A 19,399-nucleotide genomic window follows, 5' to 3' on the forward strand; every position below is an offset into this window, starting at 1 on the left:
ATCCTGGAGTTCATCATCTTGTGGAGGTGTCTGTTGTCTTTTTATAGGTTTTGCTGAGATAAAACAATGTGTAGCCCATGCAACGTCATCATGTCGAAAAATTGTCTCCATCCAATGTGCAAAAACTTCCTTCGGACCTTCATTTTCCATTCCGCGGAGAATAACCTTCTTTCCATTGACAACAAAAGTGAAATCCATCCGTTTGAAGCTCTGAGTGTATTCATCAAGTGTCTCCATCAATTGTATGCCCAAAATAACCTCCATGTCATCAAGTTCCACTATGAAGAAATCCTCGGTCATTGTGTGAGTCACCATTGTGATAGTTAGCGGAGGAACAAGGTGTGTGCAGGGCAGAAGAGTCCCTCTGACAACCTTGACCTAAAATCTTGCATGTGTCTCCGTAGGTAGACCCCTTCGCTTCACTAGAGACGAGCTTATGAAATTTGGAGTAGCTCCGCTATCCAGCATCACCGTAACCTGTTGTCCTTGGAGGGTTCCCCATACATGAAAAACTATGCACCTCGGGCTACCAGCTAGGGCACCGCGTCGTACTAAAGCAACAATTCTTTCCGTACGGTTTAAACTGACCATGCTGGTGTCGTTGTGAGGTTAGTTGTCTTCGACACACATTTCTTTCTGTTCGTCCTCATCATCAGACATGACCTCAATGCAATGGATCTTCCCTTTTCCGAGGCATCTGTGGCCAGGCTCCCAAGGTCCCTTGCAATTAAAACACAGTTTCTTCCTTCGGAGTTCCTGTCTGGTAGCTTCATCTAATGACGGCTTCTTGGGTGGAGGTTTATTTTCGCTCGGAAACGCTGACGATTTGGAATGTGAGTAACTTCGAGAGGATGATGCGGATGACGATACCATACTTCGTGCCTTAATGATAGCCTCCAACAGGGTGGAAGGATTGAACCCATTTACCTAACCTTTCAGAGGTTCTGTTAGTTCGTCCATGAAGAGTACTGCTTGTCTTCTTTCGAAAATATCCGTGACTGACACAGAGAATTTCTGAAATTCTGCAATGTACTGATTGACCGATCCAATTGCCTCAGCTGTGACAACTCTTTGAAATTGAGTTCCGGATCTTTACCATCAAATTGATCTATCAATCTCAGTGAATTCCACGTAAGTATTTATTTGTTCATGCCCCAGTGTGATGGTGCCGTGATGCCACCATTCATGCACGACTCCCTCCAAGTGCAGCGTCGCAAATTTGATTTCTTCTTCTTCTAGCATAGGATTCAGTTGGAAGTAAGTATCAACCTTCATTACCCACGCTTGCGCAGATATGGAACCGGATTGGTCAAATGGAGACAGATTTACTTTACTCAACTTTCTTCTGAGATCATTGTTAAAATATCCTCCGTTTCCGCCTCCCAAATATCTCATTTTCAGATCCATGTAATCTTTGTAGGATATATCTTCCTCAAGATTTGCATTCTTCAAGTCTTCTCTCAGTTGTTCTTGCATTTCTTCAAAGGTTGGTTGTTTCCCTCCATACAGTGCCTCCATCTGTGAGAGAAAAGATGGCATGGAAGGTCGAGAGCATGCTGGATGAGGGTTTGATTTACCCAACACCGAGTCTGCGTTGTGACCATTTTGTTTTTCGGATATTTTATTGTCTGCCAACTTCTTGAGAGTCTCTTCCATGAGTTGCCGAGTATCAGTGATTTGTGCTTGATTCCTGGCAAGTTCCCTTAGTAGTGCCACAAGTTCGGCAGCCGTAGGTTCTGGTTCGACAGCCATTCGATCAACGGAATGTGTCCTCTCTTCCGACTATAAACTCATTCACTATCCACAGGCTGGCAAGATCAAAGCGCTTTGATATCATTGTAATGTTCTTGTAGTGTAGTTAACCCCCACACAAACGTTTTACATTGAGTCACAATGGAGGTACGAAATTGCCTGGAGATGGACGATTGAAACAAGGTGGTGTACGTAGTGCTTGGCCGTACGAGTGGATGACTAGAGGGTGTATGCACCTATGTGAGGGCCGGACATGATGAGAGGAGGCACTATTACCCGTATGGTAGATTGGAGATGGCCGTACGGTCACCAATATGTAGTCGTACTGTAGAAGGAGAATGGTGTATGGTGGTGGGGAAGTGATGGTCGTACAAAGAGGATAAGGCCATATGGGGAAGGACTTTCTATGGCCATACGGTGTTGAGATGGCCGTACGATGTGCTAGGGAGGCCGTACGGTAGACAGAAAGTACAATGAAGGATGGATGAGGGTCGTACGGTTGAGGACTGAGCAGAACGAGAAATGACAGGAGGCTACAAGGCTAGGTATTCGAGCCCAATATGGAATACAATCTGGTTCATACACACACAATAGATCTTGATAAAAATCCACACAATAATAGAGACTTGAATTCGAACAATAATTGTTGAAAGATGGTGCTTTGATTTGCTAGATCCGAACGAAGAATTACATGCAACAACGGAATAGGGTGAGGGATGAATCCCACTGAAACCGCAAAGCCAAATAGGGAAGATCTCTCACTTTCAAAATGGCGAACAATGCAGAATTCCAACAGGAATTTGCAGTATAAAGAAATAATCCTAATTGCATGCCTAAAGACAACCTACACGCTGTGCTTAAATACCCGTCGGGAAAACTTTTCGAGGTTGTACAAAAATAGCCGATGGCGACACAAACTATGGAAATGAAAATAAGAATGGGTCCGAGATACATAAAATCAATCAGCGCATTACAATAGTTTGATAAATGATTTATTTAATAACAGTAACGTTACACTCATCACCAAGTTGCCTTACTGAAATTTTATTCCTACTCAGCCTTGGAACATGTCTTACCTCTTGTAGTAGCCAATGATTCCTATTCCTCAATTTAATTTGAATTCTGCCCTTTCGAACAATCTAATAGGGTTTATTATCTGCCAAATAAACAAGCCAAAAATCCCCTTGAACATAATTAATAAAATAACCTCTATGGGGTGTAGCATGAAATGAAGCTCGTGAATCTAAAATCCATAAATCATCAACATTTTCTGAGGAAATATGCAAAGCATCCTCTTCAGATTTGTTACTTATCACATTTACCTCCTTGTTTCCATTTTGTTTGTCTCCTTCATTGTTCTTTTGAGTCCAACAATCTTTCTTCTTGTGCTTTGGTTTCCCATAGTACCAACAATCTCTTGGTCCTTTTCATTGAGACCTCTTCCCCTTTGATTTTCCTCTTGATTTCGCACAATTTCTAGAATAGCTTCCTCTGTCATTCATTCTGCGTTTGCTTTGTGCACACAAAAGACTTCCTAATGTAGATCCACCCGAGCTTTTCTTACAAGTTTCTTCACTTAGAATAACAACAATCCATCATCAAATTCTAGGGTATTAGACTTAGAAATATTATTATTCATTGTCATTAGCAAGCCATTCCAACTTTTTGGTAAAGAACACAAAATCAAGAGAGCCCTAATTTCTTCATCAGAATTAACAGTTACAGAAGATAATTGACTAGTAACCATACTAAACTTGTTTAAATGATCTACAACAGATCCACCTTCTTCCATCTTCATATTAAATAAACTTTTCATGAGGAATACCTTGTTTGAAGAGGAGGGATTTTTGTACAACCTTGCTAGGGTTTGTATCAGGTCTTCAGTCCTCTTCGCTTTTGTAATATTAAATGCCACTGATTATGCCAGACATAATCAAATACTTCTAGGTGCCTTTCTATCCACAATATCCCAGGCCTCATAGCAGTTGATTTCTTGGATTTTCCTTCCAATGGCCGCCATAATCCTTTTAATAAAGATACTCCTCCCTCCATTTGCAGTTTTCATAACTGAAAGTTGTGCCAATTAAACTTCTCAATCTTCATCTTACCCTTGTTTGCCATTGCTCCCACTCAATCGCTAGACTTCCACTCAACCGTGAGACTTTCCTGCATAGAATAACTGAAACAACTTGACTCTTATACCACTTGTTAGGATTAACAAGAAAGAAGTAATTGTTACATGCAAATATAACCAATATTAGAAAATAATAAATCACACACAGAAGAGAACACGAGAGACAAAGATTAACGTGGTTCACCCATTCTTGGGTTACGTCCACCAAACAACGAGTCCAATAATTTTTTTGTCCAGTGACTACAACCTGATTACAATCTGTAATCCCTTACAACTCAATATCGCCTCGAGAAGCTATTATCGCATAATACCTTCTTTGAAATTGCTAACCCTAAGCCATTTTATAAGTGTTTTTTTTGTCGCTTACAAAATTAGGGCTAGAATAATTACATGTCAGCCCGCAAAAAAATTGACCATGGTTGTATTGGGGGCTGTCGCCCCCAAACCCCTGCTCAAGGCTCAACCCGGCCCCGAATCCCAACGGTGAATTATGGAGAGTGTATAGTACTTCCTTGATTAGTCACCACAAACTAATACGATTGAGTAATCGTAGTAGAGAATTGGAAAAACTCTTGAATTTCCAACCTGTGGTTTTGGGAACCAATAGGATGCTCACTTATTTACTCTTAGAGCCTAAATGTTCTATTGTTGATAAAATTTTCTCGATTGCATCCAAATTGCAAAGTAATCTATGCTTTGGTTGAGGCAAACTTGCAAGTTTCCTCTTTGTATTGAAGAGCTTTTTTTCAAGAATTTGTTCCTTGTCGCAATAAATTTTGGTAGTTGCTTGAACATGTTTATTCAGTGTTTTAAAAATACTGTATGCCAATTTTTCGCCCACTCAATACTCCTACTTTGACTACAATTTAACACTACTTTTCACTGATCCAGCTGAATATATATGGATGCTACCAATAATCAATTTAACTTTTATTATCCCCTTGCAAATTTGTTCTTAAAATTTCAGTTTTGAAACTATGACATTTTGTCGAATTGTAACTTTGTATGCAAAGACTGTTCCGAGTTTTTGTGTTCTTCTATTTGATTGTAACCAAGTTTTAATGTTGCCAAATTACGTAAGAAGCTTATAATCATTAAAATAAAGACACCGAAGCGAGGAACAACCAAAGGAAATCTCTGATATTGCTTCTCATTGATGTAAGATCCCTTGCTATAATTGATCCCTAATTTGCACCAAAATTTACAAGCTTATGAAATGGTATTAAATCAAACACTTATCTGATTATATCATCCAAGAAGAGACATTGATTCCTAAGAAGCACTATATCAAACATTTGGCATAGTGTCATCAATTAATAAATGTCGTACTGACTGAGATAAATAAATCATTGTTCTAAATAAGATGCTGATTAGTGCCCAAGTAAACACACGTTATACATTAATAGTTCTAGATTTCAATCATCACTTATTCCTGGGAAGTTATGAATTTGCTACCAATTTGTCTATGGTTGATTTTACAATATATCATATAAATTGTGACAAATAGGAAAGGCACAAACATTGCAACAAGTCAGAATCCCATTCAATGCATCTATGTTTGAGAAATTCTGATACATTATAGATTCTCGTCCAGGTGTATTTGATTATTAATTTATTTCCCAACAACATCCAGAGGAACCCAACCCTGTGTTATTGCTACCTTAGTTGGGTCAACTTCATCCACAATGTTGGATCTACCTATCCGAAGAGCTCTTGCAATATTATAGAATAACTTTGTAAAGGAGGAAGAACTCTCATGATGGCTCCCCTGCATTCAGCTATGCACTATATACATGCGTTCTTCTACAATCTCCAAGTCAATGTTCTAATATGATTTCAGCGTTACTTAAGTCTCAAGCCACACAATTTCAATGCAGTCTTGCTCCAACTCCACTCACAGGAATAGTCCCAGTGTAAACCACTGCTATAGATGAAAGCTTGGTGTTTGTTTCTCTCTTTTTTTTTTCTGGCTTCCTTTTGACCGTTCAATAACTTCGACACTACCTATATACTTCCTAGCTACTCGATGAATGCTCAACTTAGTTTGGAATGAAATCTACAATCCGCTTACTCCACACAATTCCTTAACCATTGCGTCTATCCATTTGACTTCATTTCCATATACCATGTTCTATTTAGATTATATAACAGTATCTCAACCTACAGATTGCTCATAGAGACTCATGATGGTTATCAGTTGCACTATGCTTCATACACATGTAAAGACTTCTGTTTATTTTCTTCAGCCAAAACTTTGCCATATTACCGTCTTTGACCTGAAACCAATTTTCCGTCATTATACTAAGAATTGGCCGTGGACTATCCATGACAAGTCTAGATGAATGTTTAGTTGCTGTTACACTCTATTGCAGTTGTTGCATCCAATATTCGAGCCCAAAACTCTATAAATTGCCATGGATCGATTTTTTAAAAACGACAATAGAGTATGGAGTCTAGAAATGTTTGGGGCACTCGATAGCTTTTTCGTAATTACTCGGATAATTACAAAGCTTGTATCTTTTGCTAGCAACACCCGATGCTTTTGGTCTAAGATAATTGTTATCTTGCAATGAACAAGAGAACCACTGTGTCACCCTCAATTTCTCACCATGATGTTAGATAGATCCGACAATTAAAACAAGAACACAATCAAGTTTATTGCCTTGCAATAGATGTGAACGGTCATTCATAATGAACTATATTTGTCTCATTCCATGCCATTGGTTAGTCTAGGCATTTAGGTACAAAGAAGATGTCTTTATCATAACAGTCTTTCCGGCTCCAGAAAATCAAGAGAGTCAATTTGCAAGGTTGAACATCCTTTTATGTCTCCAAAGCATGATAAGACTAGAACATCAATCCTTCGCTATGAATGTAATAACTGCAGAATTTCTGCACGTCAGCAGCAACACAACAGATTAGTTATCGACAATTAAAAAAAATAAAATCTCAACCAATATTCATCAGAAGCAACCACGTCTTCATTGTTGGACTTTCCACTAAAATGTGAAACAAATATTTTCTAGAACTATAATCAGGTTGAAACATTTGAAACCTTCTATCCTTATTAATGCCACGTGCATAAGAAGCCTGATTAACCGTACCCAACTAGTATTTTAGAGTATTAACTTTGTCTTGAATTGTTTATTTCAAGCGCTATTCACATACTAGCCCACAAATAAACCTCAGATTCCTAATAATCGCACAACAACAACCTCAATTGATCACCAATTTTATGAGTAAAGGGACCACAGTTAATATTTCTCAAATTCTCATAATAGAAATATTCAAAGATATACAGGCACCCTGCAAACAATATTCAAAGCCCATATTTTTAAGTCCCCATTATTGTTGTAGATGCAAATCCAAAAATTTAACTCAACAGTGAATTTATTCTTTGATCATTAAGCAAAGGTAGACTCTAAGACTACTTATGCAATTCATAACCCTTGAGGATGGTAGGATACATTGCTTTGATACCACTGTAATATCCGACTTGGATATTTTCCCAATTCTTTCTTACAATAATTTTCAGAGTATAGACAGATAATATATGCAAATAAAACCAACATATGAATTAGCAGATGCTCATATTAAAATATTCTGTAAATAGTTATTGCATTATAAACCAACAATACAATAACTTCATAGATATTTAGAAATCTTAGATACAAAATGTTACAGTCAGATTGGATAATAAGAATGTGAAATGCAAGGTAAAGTCGGTTGCTAATCCACTCTGGAGATGAACTAGGTTTCCATCCAATCCATTGAGAGTATTAAAGGTTTCCGTCCTCAGGGTTCAGCAAGAGAAAGCTAGAAACTTCCCAAAATTCTCTCTAGAGAAATAAGAAAATCAATCAAATATTCAAGCACAAATGGAATGAATCTCTAAAGGTCCTTTTGTAGTCATCTCGATGTCTGTTCATTTTCCTCTGCTTGACTTTTCATATTTCTTTTGTGTCTTATTCCACTTTTAATTAATGTCTCCTTTTAATAATAAAGAGGCATACTAAATTGACTATTAAATCTTCTGGCATTTAAATAAATATCCTGTCAAACTCAGAAGACTGTGTAATAGCTTCCGAAATACTCTCTATAAGATGCTCCAAGTCCAATACTACAAAGCCATAAATACAGACCCTTGGTGACTTACTATCTCGACAAAACGCTCCAAGTCCAATACTGTAAACTCGGATATACAAATCCTTGCTGACTTACTATAAATAGTAAGTATCTAGCAACCTTTCTATCTTGACTTCGATTTGTTAGGAATTGAAGATGGCTATGTCAAAACTCACATTGGTCCTTGCAAAGTCCTGGTAAGCCCATGAGACTGTGGTGAAAAGAGCTAACAAGGCATAAGAGAATAATGGCTAGAAAAAGGGAACATTACATTCTAGGTTTTACTTATTTCAAAATTTGATTTGTTGAATACTTCTACGCTTCAATGGAACTTGTAGATGTTGTCATTACATGTTTATTTTGAACTTTTGGGTGCAATAGTGCATTTATGTTTTCTTATTTTGTCATATTATTCATATATTGATTGCCTCTAATGTAAGGGTTTGTGTCAAAGATTTACTCTTTATAGGAATATTTTTTTAATCATAGCTATATACATTTAACTCACAACCATCGAGATATGAATCATATAATATCTAAAAATGTTATAGCTAAGGGCATTGCTTGGATGAGATTCATTTCATTACTTGTATTGCATTTGAAACAACATTTTTCATTTATATAAAAAAAAACACTATTTGGGTCACATTGTGAAGGGAAAATTTCATAAGAGAACTAAATTATGCTCAAATTCTTCAAGAAGTTGGCAGGGGATAATAGAGTGATGAATATTTTCGATATCAATGTGCAATATTAGTCCATTTGTTTTGCATAAGTGAGTTAATTTAGGTGTTAACAACTCATCAAGGTTCTCCTTTAGTGGAAAGCTAGGTTACCACTTTCAAAGAAGATGAGGTAGGTTGTAAGTTCTGGGAGAATTTCAGCAATATTGCTCATCCTTAGACACTGACATCTAAGAAGAAAGTAAAATTAATAATTTCTAGGGACCCCAAGGGATTATTTAAATAAAAGATTCTATTTGTATGCTTCATATATGGCTAGATTGTCTCCCCCTAAATTAAAAATCCTCAGCATGAGCACATTTTTTTTTGTGCCAAGACAGAGAGAATAAATAAATGCCATTTTGGATGTTCAGTGTTGCAACCATGCTATGCTATTGAAGAACTCTTTTAGACTGTTTCTTGTAAAATACCCAATGGGTTTAGGACGATTGATGGAGAATAATGAGTATCCCACCTTTGATTGAGGTATCTTTTTTACAACATCCTTGGTGACGAGAATAAACTTGGGGATAAGTGGAAATAGGAGTTGAATTCATCATTGTGAAGCACTCAGGAAATAGTCTTTGATATTATGCACCCATGCCTACTCTAATTTGCATTGAGCTTTGCCCTAAGAATTCTTTGTGACAATAATTTCTTGTGACATGCCCAAAGGGTTCAGGGTGATTGATGCGGAATGATAAGTTACCCAACATTCACTAAAGTACCTTTTCTACAACATCCTTGATGCACCAAATAATCATAGGGATATGTGGAAGTTTGGGTTGAATTCATCATTGTTAAGTACTCTAGAAATAGTCAATGATTTTGCAAACACAAGGCTATTTTCACATACATTTTGAGCTTTGCACAAAGAATACTATGTAACAATAATTGTTTGTGACATGCCCAATGAGTGTAGGACAATATATGGGGAATATTGAGCTAACTACCATTAACAAAGGTACCGTTTTAGAACATTCTTTATGAATCAAAATAGCCATGGTATACATGGAATTATATGTTGAACTCCTCACTATGAAACACATAGGAAATAATCTCTGATATGAAAAACTCATGCCCACTCTCACACACACTTTGAGATCTCTCTAAGGTTTAAATTTTTTTCTATTGGATTGAGCTCAAATGGTAAGAGCATTCAACTTTCAATTAGGACTATCAGGTTCAAATCCTTAGAAGATTCAAAAAGTGTTTAAATTAGGTAAAGTACCACATCTAACACATGTTGCACACTCTAATGAATAAATCCAAGTGTAGGGTTCAAATACATTTGACCAAGGAGATACACCTCAGTTATGGCATTGAAAATAAAGGTTATCTTGAAGGGATCTTACCAATCCAAGAAACAAAACATGTCTTGTGATGCATGGGTTCACATCAAGTCAAAATGCTTTATTTTACACCAATCGTGTTCATATGATTTTGATCATGCCTACTAATTTGCTTGCTATGTTGTGGTTCTAAACCTTGTCATGACAACTTCTTGACTGAATTGATGGTTGGAACATTGCCAATTAGATAATGGTTAGAGCTCGCCTCATGATCCAACACTAAGTCAACCTATCTCACTCAGGAAATCATCTACCTGCTAGTCCTTCCCAATCAAGTCCTTTAGATCTTAAATTAACATGAAATAGCCAACTCCCATGTTTTCAAATAAAAAGTTAGTTGTGGATGGGTCGAGCTATCTCACTCAAGAAATCATCTACTTGCTAGTCCTTCCCAATCAAGTCCTTTAGATCTTAAATCAACATGAAATAGCCAACTCCCAAGTTTTCATATAAAAGGTTATTTGTGGATGGGTAATCTATTGCAAATGGTAGAGAATTGTTAGTAATTCTTGACGTTTTAGGGATGAAGGAATAGGTTTTGGGGATGATTTTTTTCTTGGTTTTGTGAATGGCAAGGGCTATGATGGAGGATAATTGTCAAATAATGCATAATATTATTATTAAAGTTGTTATAATATGAACAACTCATAATATTTGAAAATAATATAAATAGACCAAAATAAGCTGAAATTCTTATCCTTATCTAAGATTTTTAATTATTATTTCATTGTGCATGTTTACGTTTCTCATTGGCCTTACTGTGATGTTTTCTCCCATTTGTATTTTTAATTCTTTACTCCTGCAATATTCTAACATATTTTTCTTATCCTAATAAGGGATTTTAATGTATGATCTGAATTGTTGAGCTTAAAAATTATATGACATAGTTAAAATCCAAAAAATTAATCAAGAAATAACTATGGATTGTGGAAACATCATATTTCTAAACGATCAAAGAATTAAGGGAAACATTCAAAGAGTTAAGTCCAATAACAATGCATTAAAATCACAGTCCATTGGTTAGACCAATAATCATAGACATAATATGAAACTTTCAAAGATTGATAAGTAGGAGATAATTTCCACAGCAAGTCAAAGATGCCAAAAAGAATTTGCATCATGCATAGAACATAGGTTTATTGAGCAATAAATGCAGAATTTGAAGCCATCATGCAACTTATATCTGAGAAAATTTTTCTCTTTCTCTTCTCATTTTTCTATTTTTAATGAAAGGAAAACGTGAAATTAAATTTTCTTGAATTTTGGGGGCCCCTCTTTTTAGGAATTTATTGTTTTAAAATAATTCTATTTTTTTTGTCTGCATTTTTCCTTTTTAGTGTTGGCAATGCACCAAAATATTGAGGAAGGCCACAAAATGCAAGGAAATTCCACAAGAAACAAAAATGTGATGACGAGGAGAGGATCTCCGCTTATTTAGAAGATTTCTAGGGAATGTCCCAAAATCTTTCAAGAAAATGAGATGGGTTTGGGACACCCCCTCCAAATCCCTAGGTCCCTATGATGTTAGGGTTTATCACTTGGATATTAGAGACATGTTCCCATGAAACAAAGAGAATTAGATGAAATGGAGAAGTGCCAAAGCAATATTCAATGGAAAAAGAAAAAGAACAAGGGATTCCTCATACATGAAAATAATAAAGATATTATGATTCGTGACAATCTTAGTTGCTTTCACTAAACCCCTTACAAATAACAAATAACTTACACATACTTTTTTGCAAATTCTGGAGTAAGCAACATCACTTATGATTAGAGCAACATGATTTGTTAAGGAATCATATATCACCATTGGGTATATGTTTTTTGAAAGAAGGTTAATTTGTTAAATAAGCAGTTTAGTTAGTACCTAGGAGTGTTGAAATATTTTTATTCTATTAAAAATTATAAAGAATTAATAATTTAGAATGCATAGATTTTTTAGGTAAATTTAGAAATCACTTAAAGGGTTGCTTGTCTACCAATTGATTTGCTAACTGTCATCTACCTAATTGATGCCTTGTGTTTTTGCTTATGAACATCACGAGGGATTCACTTAGTGACTTGGGTCATGACTCATAACACAAGCATTTGTGACATACTAGAAAATACCTCTAATCTTAAAAAATATTGCCCCAGATTGCTTTATTGTCAACCCCCTCCAATACCCACCTACCCACCCAATACCCCTCACACCCTTTTTACTTTCTAAACTCTTTTAATCCCACAACATCTTCTCCCCCACACCCAATATTTATGCATGTGGTAATGTATTACCCCATCAATGAAACCCTGTGATAATCATTACTATATTTTTAGAAATTTGTAATGTTTTGGCCATACATAGGGATTGGAAAGGGGATCTACATAACATAATGAAACCCTATGGTGAAATAATGCGTATGTTTCTTGCCAAGTCCTTATTTGTTATATTCATGAAATTCAAACTATTTGTTTACGCTATTTACAACACAGTTATCAAGTTCAAAAATATATGAAAATTATGAAATCTTCAAAGGGATTAAAAAAGATGGAATGGTCCGACAAACATGTCGAGTCAAAAAGCGGAATTTAGACCATATCCTACCAAATCTAGTAACTATGGTTTACTATGCTCCATGAGGATGCATTCCTTAGTGCTGGTACTTCCATTCCTATACTAGGGACGGTACAAGAATGACGTTTGGAAGTAACTTGGTCTTCTCCAAGCTGTATAAAATTCTAGAAACATTTTCTGGATGACTCTGAGAGTGGCCGAGGATGAGGAGAGAGCCAAAAGTCCTTGGGGCAGCCAAGGGACTCCTAGGCAGCACTTGGCCCTCACCTATGACTCAAGCCACTTTTAGATGACCTGAATAAGAATACAAATTTTTATTTTTGATAGAAAGGTCGGCCAGGCTCACAAGGACACCTTAAACGACATTAAACAATACCGAAACCTAATCTAAACATAAAAAAACCCTAAAAAAGAAAAGGATTCATTTTCACATTTGCAAAGGTGTAGAGCAGCAAGAGAAGGTTCAACTGATCAAGGAGTGAACAACAGTTGAAAGTGGAGATTAGGGCATCAACTCTACCTGATTCATACTCTTACACCTATCATCTGTTGATTATGGACAATAATATTATTATATTTTCTTTGTGATGTAATACCCCACCTAGAGATCCTTGGAAACAAGGATTTATACATGCAATAACAAACCTAATAGAGATCGCAATGGATGACAAATAACCAAACTACCAAAGATCCCCAAGCGTTCATCAGTTGCAAATGCAGTTAGTTCCTTAACAAGAATTACTCACACAAGGTTCATCTCAATATCTAATCTAACATCATAATTGAGGCTCGTTTTAAAGCCCAAATCCAAAGTTCGTAAGTGTTTAGTCCATACAAGTCAATTGACCAATTACATAGTAAGCTAGAAAAGGAAACACGAAGAACAATTGCAAGAAGGCATAGATAGCAAAACTGTTATAGACTAGGAAGGTGTAACACCGAAAAGGGTATCTAGAACACAAATTTTCACCTTCTGGAAGTGTGCAAAAGAGCGCACTATTTCTCGTACAAGCCTTCAAATCAGAGGGGTCTCATACGAGGATTCCCACCTTCTCATACGAGTAAAGATTGATTCCCATATGAGTAAACACATCAGAAGTGTTTTCTCATATGGGATTTCACAAGTAGCCAAAATTGCCTTCACTCTGGAGGCGATAACCTTTGCATCTAGACTCTGATTGTCTCGATTCAAAATGCGTTGGAAAGGTCTCGATGAGCTCTACGACGTGAAGGAGATAAAATTACCCTAGGTTGTGCTTATAATTAATGTTATGAAAACGAACACGACCTAGGCAAATCAGGTGATCCTAGTAACCAAAAATATGCAATAGGAAGGTGCCCTGAACAATAAATAAAAGGAGCATGTCGATACCAATGTATGACATGAAAAGAAAGGTAGCTCCACACCGAGGAGTATCATATCGACACATAAAGAGATCAATAAGAAACCAAACTTAATGCTAACATGCAAATCGGAATAACATCTATCCATCTAAACCACAACATCATAAGCAAACATGAACATAAGCAACATCGTAGTGAAAAGAAATCTATCAACGAGAGATACAATTTAATAAAATCAACCGTGCTAGTTTCCTCCCTACGATAATGGCATCATGAGATCTCGAAAGCCCTAAGAATACCTGCAAGCATGAAATCTCAAATTGCCAACAAGATTGTTGGTATTGTCTTTTGAGATCTTTCTTACCAATAAACCATTAACAAACATCACATGAACAAGTACATTTAACATGCTAATCTACCAATAGCATCGCTAATCCAAAGCAATGGTATGAAACATCAACTAAGCAATAAAATACAACATCACGGTAAAGGGAAGCATCAAGTAACATACTAAGAATCATCTAAACATGATATTAAATGCATGTAATAGTAAAGCATAAATCACAAGTGAACATACTCCGGATACACTGAAGTACAAAGTGAACATCAAGCACTGACGTCAACATGAAGAAGACCGTCACTGTACACCGGTCCCCCAGCAGTGTTATAGGTAGCTACGCTCCTAACCACGTGGTACCTGTAGGCCCACATCCGTCATGCTGATGGAGATAATGACCCAACCGAAATCACATAAGATAATCAGCTATGGCTAACACACACGCCAATCAAGTGGGATATCAACATCTATATGATCATGAAGACAATGCAATAGATCAGGTAATTGGTTAGACCCACTAAAGGATAACTATGCAGGGACTCTAGTGGAGTGCAAGCGCTTGGCATTGGGAAGCCCAAGCTATATCTTGTGCAGAACGAATTCCTCAGTAAACCATCACATCGGTGTGGAACGAATCCCTCAAGAAACCATCACACCATGCCCTTGGATTAGCCGTACAGACACACACCCTCAGATTAACTGCATAGGTGTTCTCTTATCTTATCATTAAGTTTTATTACCTTTTTATTAATTTAGTTATCATTTGTTAGAACTTCTTCATGCTACCTTGTCAAAATACACACCATGGTACACGAGAGAAGCCACTCCACACATGTACCCTACATACCCATGCTCATCACACAATGAGTGTCCAAAGCCAATTCAAGCTCCCAACCCATCCCCCAAATGAACAATCCCTTAACTGACCTATATTCGAGAGTTAAGGTCTCGAAAGATCATGTCATATGCATGCGTACATGCTCGTCTGTAGGCACAACCAATTTCACGAGTGTAATCACACAATACCAATGCAATGGTTGGATATGAGAAATGCAACAAATGATATAAGTAATAATAAACTCATTCAACCAACCTATATCTGAGAGTATGACTTCGACACGAATCCTAATGACAGTAAAGTAAAACCATGGTTGAGTTGGAAACCTAACATATATTCCAAATTCACGACCAAACCAAGCACCAAGAAATGCTTGAGAAAATTGGGCAGCACGCAAAATAAGGCAATGCAAAAATCGCTCAAAAATAAAGGTTGTCAAAAATTGACAAAATTAAAATCCATTATCCAAATGGTTGCCTAACTCCCAAAAATCAAATAAAAATTGAGTTCCAAGCTTGTATGCAAAAATGACCATCATAATGGCTCAAGACTTCTAATTACAAAGTCAAAATGCCTCATAACGGCTCACACATGCCCAATTGGGCCAAATAAACATATGAAAACGGAGGGGAATACTAGTTCTCAACCTCCAACCAAATAAAAATTGAAAATTGAAGCTTAAATGGAGCGAAAACAAAGAAACAAGAAAGCCCTACCTTGCTGCTAAGAGGGCAAAAAGGGGAAATGCAATTGTAAAAAGAGTTGACCGCCAAACTTGATGAAATGTTCGACAAATGGAGATTTCCCCATTACGAATCCAACGAGACCACTCTTGTGTCGATCCACTAAGTCAATCTCTCCTAGTGAACGAAACAAGAAAAGCTCACATAGAGGGTTTGAGCAATTTATCTCCAAAGCCCTATATATCACAAGGGCATAATGAACTTTAAAAATTTTTAGCACTATATTATGAGCCCTTTTCCAAATAACTTATAGTATAAAAATATAAAAAAAGACTTTAACCACTTAATCTCCCATTCCAGATTAAATCAGGCAATTCCAATTTAGTACAAAAATATAAAAAATGACTTTAACCACTTAATCTCCCATTCTAGATTAAATCAGGTAATTCTAATTAAATTGGAATTCAACTACGGCAAATTAATCGGCAATAAAATAAAGATTAAATGAAATAAATAAAATCCTTCTAAGCCATTAGAATAACATTTAATTTGATCTTTTCCGCGACAATTGCAGAATCCTAGATGCACAGACACGCTCATGAGTCTAATCACATAATGCATTATGAATCCGGATTTACCAATTACCGGAGGTTTAAAATAACACAATAAAGACACATTGCCCATACAGGGACAATATTGGCTTAACATGAAAGGTCTGATCACTAACTCCATGTGCCACTGCAGGGGATATAAGTCCTGCACAGTAAATGAACACAATCAAGTGTAGATGCACTATGTACAATAGCCAAAGCAACAATTACATGTAATTTCGTAATTAAGGCATATAATTAATTTCACTTAAGTAATCATTAAACAAGCCATTTTGCATACATTACTGAAGAGACAAGGTAATTATTCGTAGCACAATAAGTCAATGAATCCAATATGGATAAATTATTTTCTAATTAATTTAAGCATTTAATGATGGAAGTTGTAATATTCCATTCTAGAGTCTCCTTATGAAGTCTTGGAGTATGCTTTAGGTAGTCTTGTCATGTGCTTCAGGTAGTTTGGTTGTGTGCTCCAAGTAGTATCCCTTAGTGCTTTGGGTGGCCAGTGCTTCAAGTCAGTGCTTCAGGTAGTTCTCCCTTAGTGCTTCAGGTCAGTGCTTCAGGTGGCCAGTGCTTTAGGTAATTCTCCTTTAGTGCTTCGGGTGGCTAGTGCTTCAGGTAGTTCTCCCTTAGTGCTTTGGGTGGCCAGTGCTTCAGGTCAGTGCTTCGGGTTAGTGCTTCTGTTAGTGCTTCAGGTCAGTGCTTCAAGTCAGTGCTTGGGTAAGTGCTTCGGGTAAGTGCTTCGAGTGGCTGGTGCTTCAGGTGGCCAGTGCTTTAGGTAGTATGGTATTATCTTGATGGTCGTACGGTAGAGTGTGTGGCTGTACGGTGTAGGCCTGAGGGTGGTACAGTGTTCTTTGAAGGTCATACGGTAGTGTGGTGGCCGTACAGTGGAATGTCACTATGGTCGTTCGGGATGGAGAAGAAATAGCCGTACGGTGTGGGGAGAAGATAAGCCGTACTGTATGATAACAATAGTACAACTACGGAGTTGTCCAAGTCATACAGTTGCAATACGGAAGATGCACTTCATGATGTGGGGGATGCATGGTGTACGGATAGAGGAGGAATGCTAAGTTATGCAACCATAAATTTATAGTCGAATTCATCAATAAACCAAACAAGAATGAAGATTGAACACAAATATCCTTCAATTAATATTTGCAATAAGATGGTGCTTTGATTTGCCATATCCGAGCAAAGTATTACATGCAACGGAATAGGGTGAGGATTGAATCCCACCAAAACCGAATAAGCCAAGTAGCGAAGATCTTTCATTTCTGAAATCGCAAACAACAGAGAATCTCAATGGGAATTCGCAGTACAAAATAAATAATCAGAATGCATACCTACAACTACATACAAGCCGTGCTTAAATACTTGCCGGGGAAAACCTTTTTGATGGTGTACAAAGATAGCCAATGACAAAACTTACCAATGGAAACCAAAATAAAAATAGGTCCGAGATGTATTAAATCAATCGGAACCACAAATACAAATAATAACTTGGGCCCATATTAATTAAAGCAACTAATTAAAGGTCATTTTATTATATTATTTAAATTCTGGGACTAGTTAATTAACTAATTAAATTAAATTATTACATTCAAATTTGGGGACATGATAGATGTAATAACAATTACTCAACAACATAAAAGACACCATAGACATATAAATCAACATGGTCAAACAAATGACTAAACACAGTTGTAGGAACCTAGTCAAGTGTAATAGGACAATAATACACAGTGCAATCACTGCACACATCTCAGGGTAATCATTGAACAACATAGTGATACCATATCAATCTAGGAAACCACATGCACAAACCTCAGTGAAACCATCTGACTCATCATAAACACATCAATCAGGTATAAGCATAATCAATCCAGCAGATACAATAACATAAATCCAATCATACCAAGGGTGTAGACCACTCATGGGATCCAATCATGATCACTCACAAAGCAAGATCATCAAGGTTGCATGTATCAGGATGACTTACAAAAATCAAATGGTAGAGACACTACAAGTTCTATGTTTATTGCTTACAGTTTGTCATTTTTTGGTCGAAATTTGAAGCCTTTGGACATTTTTGTTATAATTCGAATATGTATGCACATTGACAATGATTTTTTTTACAGTTATTTATCATTTTCCTCAAATCCTTCTAAATGTATCTAGCTTGTACACGTCTTTGATGAATGCTTTATCAATGTTATGATATGCATATTTGAAATTTATTTATATTTTTTAAAGTTCCCCTTTTTTTTAACAGCCATCCCCTTAAAAAATTGCCCAAAAGTACCCCCATACCAGAAACACATTGTGCTGTCCCCTGCTGTCCCTGTCCCCCAAAATTAGTGGAACATAGATGGTTTATAGCAATGCTTGTTTTCAAGGTAATCTCAAGTGAGCTTGTCTCATTTCTCTTAAAACATTGTAAGAGTTTAGCATTAAGATATTGTCTAAATCAATTCTGTGAAAACATTGTAAAGAAAAGCCACAGAGTATTGATAGATTGGAGGTATGGAGGATGCCTCAGTTTTTTGTCATAGATTGCATGCAGGTGAAGGAAGAAAACAAGCCACTTCAATGGATCCTTGAATACCTTTCTTTAATTTGTATACGCTTTTTAGTGCAATTGGAAAATATATGTAGAAAGGAGTAACTGGTTTGACTTTGACAGGTTCATTAGTAATTAGCTGTGTATTACAGCTCACATCTCATTATATTCTGGCTATACTGATTACTGTTCCTTATTTGATCTATAAACATTTTACGATTGCAGTTATAAAGAAGAAATAGACCAGAGGGGATGGAACGATGCCTTTAGTTTTGGTTACCCCAAATATCTTAGTTTTCCTGATACTAAAGATACCATTTATACACTTCTAAAATCTATCTCCTACACATTTTTTTCCTATTTGTTTTGATTTGCTGACGT

The 19,399-nt window shown here is 36.5% G+C and overlaps 1 protein-coding gene across 1 annotated transcript in view; it reads left to right on the forward strand.

Annotated features, from left to right (window-relative positions):
* Nucleotides 1-19,399, forward strand: part of LOC149534906 (putative metal-nicotianamine transporter YSL6) — a 238,663-nt gene that overhangs the window by 77,958 nt on the left and 141,306 nt on the right. The gene's annotated exons all lie outside the window — the stretch shown is intronic.

Source organism: Cupressus sempervirens, chromosome 10 (assembly GCF_028749045.1).
Source record: "Cupressus sempervirens isolate cs-2001-9-10 chromosome 10, ASM2874904v1, whole genome shotgun sequence".
NCBI lineage: Eukaryota > Viridiplantae > Streptophyta > Pinopsida > Cupressales > Cupressaceae > Cupressus > Cupressus sempervirens.